Source organism: Zootermopsis nevadensis, unplaced genomic scaffold (assembly GCF_977971745.1).
Source record: "Zootermopsis nevadensis isolate Lab colony 2312 unplaced genomic scaffold, Znev_1.0 Znev_ptg000022l, whole genome shotgun sequence".
Taxonomy (NCBI): domain Eukaryota; kingdom Metazoa; phylum Arthropoda; class Insecta; order Blattodea; family Termopsidae; genus Zootermopsis; species Zootermopsis nevadensis.
Window position 1 is genome coordinate 16505395 of NW_028259154.1, and position 12589 is coordinate 16517983.

Sequence of the window (12589 nt, forward strand, 5' to 3'; positions counted from 1 at the left end):
TATAATCCTGTAATATCTTACTGAGGAGTTTTTCAGTTGTATCAAGTAGTTGCGAATGTTACATTTTGACCAACATTTTTCCTATTTACTGACTGTTTTCCTGACATCTGCTGTCTCATGCTACTGACATCTAGTGTAATTATTGTAAATTTACTATAAAGAAAAACAAATCGGTTTATGTATTCTCGATTTGAGCCATTCCGAAACAGTGTGTGAAGTTTAAGTGCGTGGTAGATAACAGCAGGAGCACCAAGACTCAGGGGATCCTGGGGTACCCACCCACTTTGTCCATTGAATGAAATGGCCGTTGCCTCCCCACTCAAAGATTTGGGACACAATCATAGAATGAGCCCTAACTGCTTCTTGTTTTATGTCTGATAAAGCGTCGTTAAATCAAGAAATAGGCGCAACCAAATTTTAGCCGAACAGAGAGCTGTATTTGTATTAGACGGTATGCAGATTTCTGTTTAACCAAAACTTCTCGTTTGGCTTATGTGTACTGCTTTTACACAGGGGACAGACTGTACGCATGCTTCTATCTGATAACAGTTTTGATTTCCGTATGAATTCCTGCTCCTATCTGCTTATTTTATGTTTCCTGCAGAATATTGTGAGCCAGTAATCCAGCTTGTGTTGAAACCTCAGGCGTTCACTAATGCAAATTAGTTGTTTAGTATCCTTTACTTCTCTGTGCGTGATATTTTTCCATAACCGTGATTGGATAAAAGATGAGCTTACTAATGAGTGGAAAGTAGACATGAAAAAATCACTAATCGATTTTCATACCAGTTCGTAAATCTACATGTTAATTATTTTCGATTTGGTAAAGATACCGGAACTCTGGTGATAAATCATATTCGGCCCTCATTACACAACTGTTTTCATAACCTGATGCCTTAGCATTTTCGAAATTAAGGGCAATTCATTAATCATTTCCTTTGATCAACGTAAAGAGCTTGCCGTTTCCCGCTCACGGCGACCTTGAATGCTTTTGAACAAGAACAAGGAAGGCGTTCTTCCTGAAGACTGGTTCAGCTAGCAATGCAGCTGCCTGCAGAATCCTTTTCCATTTACATTGTTCTCAATTCTCGTTGACTTGCCCCGAAAGAATAAACAATTACGATGATATTAAATTCGTGGTAACCAATCCCCCCCCCGTGTTTTATGAACATTTCCGGTTTAATTACCCTGTTGTAGTTTAAAGTAAGCTCTTCTGTTGTTGAAATCGTGTTCTTCTGGACTCTTATGATGTACGGAACTGTAAACGAATAGTTCCGTTTATTTATCGATAGTTTGCCCTTAAAGAGCTTTCTCCCATCACACTTAAGCCTAATGTGGCTGTGAACATTTCTTCCACATAGAATGTACTCCGATCTCAAACGTTGGACATACTAACCACCGTACCTGACATCTTAACGACAAAGGAAAAGTCAGGTTTGCTTCTCTTTTATGTGACTATGCTGTGCGAGGACAACAGCACATCGAACTTGTGTGACTAGAACCTGTCTATACGTCTATGTGCTACAATTTTTATTGTGCTAGGCCAAATTATATAATCCATTTACACAATTTTCAGTTCGATACACCGCGTTTGCATTTATGGGGCCCTTTAATCAAAATCAATGTTCCGTCCACTAAGGTAAACATGCAGATGGAGCTGCGGATTTAAGCTATTTCACGCCGAGTTCTTTAAAACCGTGTTCTTTTGTTTGTGTACTCTATACTAACCGTCGATAAATTTATTTAGAAACCACAAAAATAGCCTGAGAATCATAGTAGAGACTTTATTTCAGTGACACCAGGAAAAGAATAGAAGGAATTTCGTCCGTGATTTATTTCCATGAAGTATGCAAATGAATGCATGAATAATGAGGTTGTGTGTCTGTCCGTGTGTTTCGCCTCCAAAACTACGGATCTAAGACCACACTTGAAACCTTCTTTTGTTATATTTCCGTGGTGACACACAATTTATATTCTTGAACTGTGAGCTTAAACTATGGAGAGATAGTGGGAGACATTTATTTTACTGAACCTGTCACCAAATCTATTTTGGAAGGATCGGTGATTGTAAACGGGATATATCTGGCGTAACATGAAAATGGCTAAAGTTCTTAATCGTAAGTTTCTCGGAACGCCTGTTAGATTACATTACGAGCAGATATCCTGACTATATCGCATTGTACTTGTCTTGACAAGAAACAGATGATTTGAGTTGTGGTATGGGTAGGACTTGTTATTGATTGCTTGAAGCCTGTGCCTCTGGTGAGTTCAATGCCAGCGTAAGACCATACAGGCTACCAGAAAGTGTGGAATTGATGTGATGACAAAGTTTTTTGTTCTGCGACTTCCGAAATTTCTCATGTACTTCTTCCTTCTTAGATCAGAATATTCTGCTTTTCGTTTTACCCTCAAAATAACCGACGTTTTTCCAAGCCTTAAATAAACCAACTGACAGAATTATTGTGTAGTCGTATGTCGATCGTTGGTGCTTTGTGCATTTATACTGGAAGATAACTTGTGAGAACAATGATAAAAACATTTATTATTATTATTATTGTTGTCGTTTATTATTGACTGCAGCAAATTTTTCATTGAGATGGCAGTTACTCGGCTGGTCACAAATTTCCTGCTTGCGTGGAACTCAAAGAGTTCATCGCCGTGTTAATAATTATCCTTTTTTTGACTATATTGAAGATACATTTTAACATTCTTTCTTATACGGCCAGGTCTCCCAAATTGTCGTGGATATATCGTAATCAAGATGTTGGATTTATTTCTTATTTATCATGGGTCCTATTTGTTCCATCTTCCAATCTTCTACCATTTGATCATCTTAATAATAATTGAAGTAGAACAGAAATTAGGCTTCTCAAACACTGTCATATGACTTAGGTTAAAAATGAAGACAACCGTTTATGTACCTTTGACCTAGATGTACTGAAGAAAATGTTGATAAAATTAACATGTTTCCTTTTTATATTCTTGTCGTAAAATTGACTTCAAGTTTATTAGTATTATCGGTGCGTTCCCTTCTGGTCGCAGATTAATGAAAGATTGTAGGTGCCATGTTACGATATAATAACACGTTTTCTTATGCCTATTGCAAGACTAGTATGCATATATTTTAGCTAATAAATATCATTTTGCTGATTAATTAGAGTAAAGGTGAGAGGGGCGTGTTCGGTAATTGTGTACTGACAACACCCAGTTTTATTAAGAAACTAGTTCTGGTCCTTGTGAAGTAGGACGCAGGCATACCAACTGCTGTTACTCGATAAACAAAGAATGTCGTGTTGCCTGTCGGGGTCGGTTGACGTCTTTATTACTAACGCCAGGAAGAAGATTGTCTTGTGGGTCACTCAGGACTCTCACCGTCCTGGTGATGGAGGCAGTACGCACCTTTGAAACGTCGGTTGACTCCTACGAGACTACATGGTGCAATATGCCAGAAGGTTATCAGTTTGCCCAAAGCTGGAACAACATTCTTTTAGCATACGCGCTTGAGACCTCGCTGACAAAATATTTTTAGAGTGGCTAAATCAAGACCGTTAAGACGAATGTAATATTTTGCAGACATGTCGCTAGTTTGTAATGTAACTACGGGGAGAATTTTATTTCAAATACCTCAGCCGAGCAGATCCCTTGCGAGACGTAAGCCAAGATGGGACTATGAGGAGAGATGAGAGGAGAATAACAGCTCATTTAAGGTTTAAAGTAGTGTTTGAAAATAACCCCGGCTTTTGTGTAATTGGAGCTGTAGCAGTTGACTGGTGGAGATACTGAAGTGAGTTGTTCTCCTTGCCCAGTCGTGGGAGGCTGACCCAGAATGTCTGTCTGTCTGTCTGCGTGTAGATTTTATAACACTCAATTTTGGCGTGTAACGTTTCGCTGGAATCAATACAAGACTTCTAACTGCTTAAATCAGCAGTTCCCATTCAAGTTTTGCCGTTTATGCATTCGTGAACGAATAAACTGGACCAACAGTCTGGAGCAAATGTAGGGCTGTGGGTTTGTATTTTGGAGAGACCCGGGGTACCGGTTATTCTGACATGTTTTTGTGTTATCCCCTAATTTGCCCTGGCCACGGCCATTGCCTTTCGAATCCATATCTTCCCAACGTTAACCAATTTATTGCATATTTATTTTTTCACTAAATACGAAGTTTGGTTAGATCAATTCATATTTGTGTTACAGACACTGAGACAGCTTTCGCATTAACCAACTTAATGGCAGGGGGTTTTTTCCTTTCCCAGCGCCGAACTCAAACCGCCAGCTTGTACTGGCTGAGTTGCACAGATATCGATATAGAACCATGGCCTGTGGCGCCTTTGAACCAAGGTGCATCATTTGTGGGAATCGGGTTTGAAAGTTCATCAGACCATGTTGTAAACGTAGATTTCAGTTTCGTATAAAAATTCCTACCTTTTAGCATTGCAAAATATACTGTGCATTATCCTGGCAATAATGTATAGAAATATAATCATAGTTTTGGCCTTTTCCCGCGAGATGTCAACTCACTATGTATGTGGTTAACATTCCTAAGTTCTGGTACAAGAATTCGCATGATAATGGCAACCCTGGAGAGATGTAATCTCGTCAATTCCGTGCTCACTTCATGCCAGGGCTGTCCATGATACACGTTAAAGTTTTATAGTTTTGTAGCAGTGCGAATAAATTAGATTTATAGCAATAAAAGGATGATAATAATAATTCCCTTAAAGATGGGAAAATGCTTAAACTCTCATCTCCATTCAGAACAAAAATACAATTGTTTTCATGTTTCCAAATAATCTTTGTAACTGGGAAAAAACCTGAGTTTTCTAAGTATTATTTAGATTAGCTTCATATTCAAGGGGTTAATAACGTTAAATTCGTCTGTAGCAAAATGAGCAAACATTGGAGAAAGTGGTGCATTAATTTAACTGTGACCATTCAGCTTGTTAGGGTATTTGGTTATGCAGTCACATGACTTCTGTATGTTTCATGGATTAGAAAGGTGTCGACCATCGAGAATGAGACACTATAGAGAGATTAATAAAAACTCTGACGAATTCACTCAGTATGGCCAGTAACCTCGAGTCTAATCGGGTATTTCCGGAACCTGCTTAGAGTTGAACGCAGATATGAGAGGAGAAAGTCGTACGTTTTGAAAGTGTTTCGGTCAGGGTCGAGGGATGTAACCTGGGCTACTTGCCGCTAAGACAGGGGAACTGTGGGATACCACTTTGTGATATTTTTACTGTTTATTAACGACGATTTAAAAACTTTAGACGTAATGAAACATCCAGTGGCACTATCAGAAATTGCAAAGGACGTCGAAAGAGGCAGTTTGGACCTATTTCGTTCTAATGCTTGAGCGTTTTCCTGTAAGAACTGAGGTCAAACACGGGCCGAGTTTCGGAAGAGAGATTTCCCGACGCGAAGCAGGAAAGTTGACCAGCACGCTGCGATGTTCGGTCATTTACGAAATTCTCGAGACAACTTATCCTGTGGCTCAAGGGAGGATATTGTCAATTCTTTTCTGCTTTTTTCCATCTCCTCTTCCTGATATTTGAATACTTACAGATTGTGGTGGTTGTCGTGCATTTCAAGACACCGAACCATTATGTCCGTGGAGGGACTGAATAAAGTCCATAAAACTCCATTTACGTTAACCGTTGATAACTGAAACTGAAAGCCTGCAAGATGTTAACAACCGCGCCGTCTGGTAGGATTTTAGGTTCTCACGGCGATGCAGCACCATCAGTGTGGTTGAAGTTTACCGACGTTTCAGAGGACGTTGCTGACGATGGAGGCAACAGCGGCCTTTTAAATTATGACGCTGCAACCAAGGATACGGCCATTCCGTACAGTATCGTACTTTCGAACACGGGACCACATTACCCAGGGAAAGGTCTGGACGAAGTCAAAGCTTCGTTGAGACCTTGCCTCGTTGTTTCGTGTACGTTATCGGCGACCCAGGGGGGAACGGCCCGTATACCGTCTATGTTTACGTCTGTCGACATCAAAGAACAAGTGAAACATAATTCTGCATGTAGGGTACACGTTTTCGTGTGTAGACTGGACATTCCAGCGTCTCGAAAATTCTCTCTAGGGTTCTTTATGGTTGTGGAATAACGTGTATACTTGGCAACGCTGATCAAGCTGTAGAGCAGGTAGAAAATAAAACATAGCAACAAAAAGGTCGGTCTCTCGCTTTCTTACTCTCTCTTACTATCGACTTAAGAAATATCGATCTCTTGCTCCTTAATAAGTTGGGCAGTACTGCGTTATTTTATCGGTCCAATATCTGGAGTGTGCAATAAGCGAAGCCTATATGTCGGTGTACCACCGAAGTGAAAGAATAAAATTTTACTATGATCTATTCATCTGCGTCTTGATCTTCTAGGTGACCGTTTCCAAAAGATTTCTCGAGTAAAATTCTATCCTGCCAGATGACTGTGTACCGTCACGTCACTTGCGAGGAATCGAAATGAATACTCATATAGCGCGAGCTGTCGTGTCTGAGTGATAACGTAGAGGAACGAACCTTTTTGTCGTAGCCTAGATGTGTCTGTATTCTGGCTCGGTGGACGGAAGGAGTTGTGACAGGAGTCAATTGCTACGATAGGTCCGGTCATCCCCGAGGGAAAGAAGGCGGCAGTTGTGGCCCTGACATGCAAGGGGCGACCTGGAAATTTTACCTGACATGTACCACAAGTACTGTTGTAAGGGATGCTTTCGGATAACCTGTTTTTATTTGAGAGGTCCCCGTTTCAGTTCTCGGCCCCGAAACCGGCTATCCTGACCTGGATCTTTTGTGATTTTCCTCAGTCCCTCTAAGAAACCGCAGGGCTGTTTAAATTACACTACTGCCGCGTCTTTCCATGCCCTTTCCAGTTTAGTAATCATCCGACGCCGTGTAGTCTGCGTTACTGACTGAGCTACAGCGCCGTTGGGTAAATAACGAATACAAAATAAAATAGACATGTGTATATTGTATTTGATTACTGGTATCCGTATGTGTATAAGTTTAAAGTTTTGGAAATAACTCTCAGATTGTGTTGGCATATTAAAATAGGATAAATTTCAGTTTCAGGATCATTCTGTGCTCAGTGGACTGTAGTTATTTAGCGTAACATAGCAGGAAAGGAACTGTAGGAAATTAGAACTGTCTTGGACCATCGTACTTTTGAAATCCGACATCGTAATTTACAGTAACTACTTGTATTTAAATCTAACTGCCTACTGGATTCCAGTTTATTACACGCAAAACTTTAACAGGCCGCGGGCTTTGAAATCTTGACACAGTTTTGAAACCTACCTGTTTTATTTTATCAGCGTTTTCTTATTTCGCAGTTTACTCCCCACGTGTCCGTAACCACATAACAACAAGCAGTGGACCTCATTGCCGTATATTTCCATTTGCAAGACTAGAATACATAAACGTTTTGCCCACCAGTTTTAATGCAGTGTTGATAATACCAGAGGCGAATGTAGCTGGTTCTCTGTACTTATTAAGCGGTGCGTGAATCAGTGAGTTTTCCTGCTGTAGTACAGAGGATTTCGGAAACCGTAAGTAAAACCGAGATTTTTAAAACGTTGTACGTGTTGCAGAGTCAGTAAAGTGGGCTTCGATTCCCAGTAAGTGTTAGGGACTATTATTCTGTTCGCCTTTGCAGTCATGTCGACCATTGCGTTTACCTAATGAATTATTTGTCACCAAAAGTCTCTAGAGCTGTCAGCATCCCAGAACTCGCGGTTTGGAATCTCGATTCTGAAACTAGCTATCCTGAGAATTTTATTGCCTTATTTTAATTGCTTTCAAATAGAGGCCACCGCTGGTACGTCGTATTCAATGCGTCGTTTATAATCAACCAATCATTTTATGGTACATAAAATATTTATATGTAAAGGCGTCTTAGGTTTTTCCTATTAATGAACCAAGTACCTACAATATATCCAATGGGAATCTTGGGCCCCTTTTCCAAGAGGAAAATTTGCCTGAACTTGGGGCCAACCACTCATCTGCATGAAAAACCGAAGTTCCGACAGGGTGGAGCTCTGTTCCTCTCCACGGTTTTTTGTTTTGACACAGGGATAACGTTGATTGCACGCCTGTAGGATAGTTGAAGTTATTTGCGGATTAAGATTATCCCAACATTTACAATTGGCCGCTTTGGTTACTTCAGCACCCAGCTAAAATGCCCTCTGCGATCGAGTTGTATGTGAAAGAAAGAACGTGCAAAAAAGTAGTAAATTTAACAGATTGGTATTTAGAGCACTGTATATTTTGTCCACGTTCACGTGTGTTAATCCAACACTGCTACTTGTTTATAACCATCCTTTACTGTGAAAGATGTTCCGCATTTTGTCACCTTTACTAGCACGAAAATGTTGTTCCTGCTGGTGCCTATCTGTCTCGGTGCGGTAAAACTTTGAAACTCGACCGTCCAAAATGTCTCATTTTTTATTGTGATGCGCACAAGTTGTCTAGTTTCTGGTTCCCACGCGCAGATAGGATGAACAATATCTCATTACTGAGAGTCGCCGAGAGAGGAACGTGAAGAAAAGGGAGAGAGAGAGACAGAGAATCAGCACAATCAGGACCCAAACTGCGCTTCCTAGATTATGCTTCTATTCACACAGTCGACAATTCTTCATTTGCGTATTTCATTTGTCATTTGTCTGGTATTGTCGGGGAGGGCCCCGGTAATTTAGGGTTTGTAAATACGGTACACCCCTCTTGCACCTCCATCTCCCCACCCCACTTTTCCCTTTTCACTGCGTTCAGCCTCGTTTAGTGGCTTTTGGTTCTCGTTTAGAAATGCACCATTAGCTGTATTAGAGCTCCTTTCTCATTCGACCGACCCCTGACTATATAGAACTGCTCGTTTTTTGAATTGTGTTGCTTCAACCAATCGCCCCTGTGTCAGGGGTGGGAGTTCCTGAGGAGGTTCTTTTAATGCAGAATGCATTGCAGAATTTTCAGCAACGGGCAGCATTATTAAGTTTTGTACATTCTGTTTCAAACAACTTAGAACCGTTGCCACAGCCTTTTGAGGCATGAATCTCAGAGGCTTGAAGACCAGGAGCTTCAAGATTTTACAGACGCCTCTTTGTGTTTGTAAATGGCTGTTGCTTGGAAGGGAATGAGGAGAAATGCATGTAGAATTTCGGTGGGGAACTTTACTGAAAAGTGGTCACTTTGAAGGGAAATAAAAGGACTACATATAAGAATGAGGTGGGTCTTGGGAACTAGGTTTTGAGGGTAATAATGATGAGAATTTCGTCAGTTGCCTAGCTTTGTTACACTGCTATTGACGCAGAGAGGTTTTGGTGTCAAAACGATTAATACATCTGTATTGGTGAATAAATATACTAGCCGCTCCCAAACCGCCAAGTCCCGTTTTCTTCCTCACGGCTGTTCATGTGGTACTTGCGGTCAACAACCTGACATGTTATTTTTTTCAGTTTTCAGTTATATTTGTCTGTTGTGTCATATTTACCTTAACATTATCCACTAGATTTATTCTGGGGTCGAATAGCCATCACGATCATAACGTTGATCAAAAGACCAGTCACTGGTTTCAGTCGCAACAGAAGTTTCTATGCTGTTAGTAGAATCGGAAAATTGCATGCGGTAATGGAGTTTAATTAGTTAGGAAATGTTAGGATGAACGAAATCACAGACTCTTCCTTATTATGTAATTTATTCTATAATCTGTTTCTCTCTCTCTTTTCGGTTCAAATATCCTCCATATTCTTTCTGAAACATTATTAACCTTTTCTAAAATATTATTTTTAAATGCATAATGATTGTGATTTAACAATGTTTTCTTTCTTTTCAGGTAAAGACCGTTTGCACCTACAGCTGATATCATCCGTTGAAATGTAATGAGGTATGGCGGGCCAGTGGTTTCTAATTAAATTACAAGAGGGAAAGCCGCTGTAGACTTTTGTAATTAGCTGCCTATTGTACCAGATGATTTTCCGAAATGAAAACAAAATTTATGCCGTATAACGCGCCTTTGTTAGCATTTGTTGCTGCATAGTTCGTAAACGCCGAGATGAGTGAGCACATCGGCGGTAATTTCCCTTATTACGCAAAGAAGTGGAGGGCGAACAACGTGCTTAATTGAGTTGCTCAGATCTGCGACAGTGTTTAGACCGTAACTGGGCCGGGACTAAAGTGTCCAGCAGGCCTGAAAAGGTAAACTTCGGAATTTTTCCCATAACAGGGCCTCTGGGGCTATTAATTCGATCGAATTAAGTATTGCCACCAAAGCCGGATTTACCACACTGAAGTGAGGCTGTGTTTTAATAGCCTCGATATGTTATAATCGGATGAAAGGCCCCATATCTCCTTTTGGTTTTATAAAAAGTTTGTCACATTCAGTATATCGTTTAAATATACCTTCAAAACGAACGAAAATATTAAAACAAATCACCAACGAAACAAATCGATCGGTTCGCGTTCACACGTCCAGTCAACTGACTGCGCTCCCGGCTTGGGGGTTAATCAGAAAAGGGTAGGGGGTGCCTGAAACATGTGCTGTTTATTGTGAGTTCGGATTACAAGCATGTCCCCCTCTGGCTTCGGCAATAAATATGCCACATTCAGAAATGTGCATACAGCCAATACCGGGCAGTGTTAACAGATTTAGAATGCTTCATTGCCCCGTGCACTTCATACATACCCTGTCTGACTTTGAGAATTGCTGCAGTTTTACAGTTCCCGATGTTACGTGCCGCTAGTAATCGTTTAAGAAGAACCTTCACAGTGAAATGAATGACTTCGTTTGAAGTGGTTTTTCTGTTGCTCTTTTCTAAAATAAAAGTTGACCGTGTTAGTCCTCATTGGGCGGGTGTGGGCGTAGGTAACAGAGCTCCAAGCATTCTGTCTGATCAGCAGTATTTCATACGCAGAGAGAGGCCGAACGGGAATTACAGGTCGTAGTCCTTAAGAAAATATTTTCAACACAATGTCGAACCAGGGTATCCAAAATGAAGACAGCCTTTAGTCTAATGAGGCACTCATCCAAATGCACGTTCCCTGGGAATTTTTTTCGGGTTAGATTCCGAATGTATTCACTAATATGCAATAAGTAAAACAAGAGAGGTTCTAACAAGTGTAGTGCCAGACAGTAACGGTAAGACGGAGTTGAGCCGACTCTAGAAACGTATAAATCTAGACCAGAACGTTTCCAACACAATTGCAGTATGTCATAATGAGTAGAATTTGTGGTTCTCACGGCGGTGAGTACGAATATCTGTCTTCTTGGTTGTAGCGCCGTGTAGTCGACATCTTTACTGCCTTCATCATCAGGACTTATTATAACTTAGATGGATGTCTACAACCCTGAAGACATCCATCTAACCTGTAATGAAACCATCGATGTCACAGACCTTAAGAAAAACATCACTCGAACTTACCACGCGTTGCAATGATAGGCACAACATGTAAATGATTATTTATTTTAGTTGCATTTTCCTTCGCTAACAATACTTTTCGCTGCCCTCGACAAAGCCACAACCGTTCAAAGAGGGCAACACGATAGAGCAGATACGAGGTCGGTCCCGCTTCGCTGTCGGTAGCCTCTCACGAGTTTGCTACTTAACAGCTCTTTGGCTTAGCTGTCAGCACGTCACAGCCACCGCCGTCTTATCCGACTTTTTGGGAGAGTCATCTTCCTGCAAGCAACCGTGAGAAACCGAGATATAATCGATTCTGGATTCGTCAAAATGTACTTTATAATGAAGATTAGCTCTGGTTTTATATAATCATGACTGAAAACTCTGAGAAAGAGAGAGAGAGGAAATTGGTGGGGGGAGAAAAAGAGCATCTTATAGTTAGAAGATCCCCAGGCAATGCCCACTCGTCCTTCTATTAAGGGTAAAGTAAGAGTGAAGACGTTAGTGCGATAATTGGCAGAGAATACGGAATTTTGAATTTTGTATTAGAGAAAGCTGATGCTATTGATTTGGAATTTAGTACATAATTTAGAAGTTCCTACTGAGGGGGGAGGTAAATTTTGACGGCATTAAGGGGTGGTAAATTTTTATTAATTTAAATCGGGAGGGCTGCATGAGAAGCATGCAGTGGCAACTTGGAACTTGGGAACCATCTCAGTATTTGCTTGAAGACAGAGGAAACCCATGGTAAACCTGCTTTACACACATCTTATTTGTATGAATCTCGGATCCATGGAACAAGACACATTATAAGAATGAGGATGTGTTGAAATACAGGACAACAGACCAGGATGATGAGGTCGTGGAGTTATAATCGGCGAGTGAGGTGGGGGTTGGAGGGAATCAAACCAGTGCCTTCCTCCTGTAGCTGACAGGCTTCAGCTATAATGAATGACTTTGCCTGTGTCAAATAATAGAACACGCATTGCTAGTATTTTGGTGGGGGGGGGGGGGGCGAATTCGAACAATTCACGTGATTCTATTGAAGCTGACGATCAATTTCAAAATATAATAAGCCTATATGACAGTAGTCACGACAGATCTGTCGATTTAGCGCCTAAATATTGTACACGAAGCCAGAGGTTGTCATCTCCTACTGCTGTGTGTCGTCTTCAGTCGATAGGTTTCCCACATA

At 40.8% G+C, this 12589-nt stretch overlaps 1 protein-coding gene across 20 annotated transcripts in view; it reads left to right on the forward strand.

Moving 5' to 3' along the window:
- LOC110833901 (uncharacterized) overlaps positions 1 to 12589 on the forward strand; it is a 442516-nt gene that overhangs the window by 191866 nt on the left and 238061 nt on the right. The window contains exon 2 of one of the 20 annotated variants that reach the window (XM_022072480.2): positions 9831 to 9881. The exons of the other annotated variants lie outside the window; for them this stretch is intronic. The gene's annotated coding sequence lies outside the window, so the exon portion shown is untranslated. The remainder of the gene's footprint in view (positions 1 to 9830; positions 9882 to 12589) is intronic. 20 annotated transcript variants of the gene reach the window in all.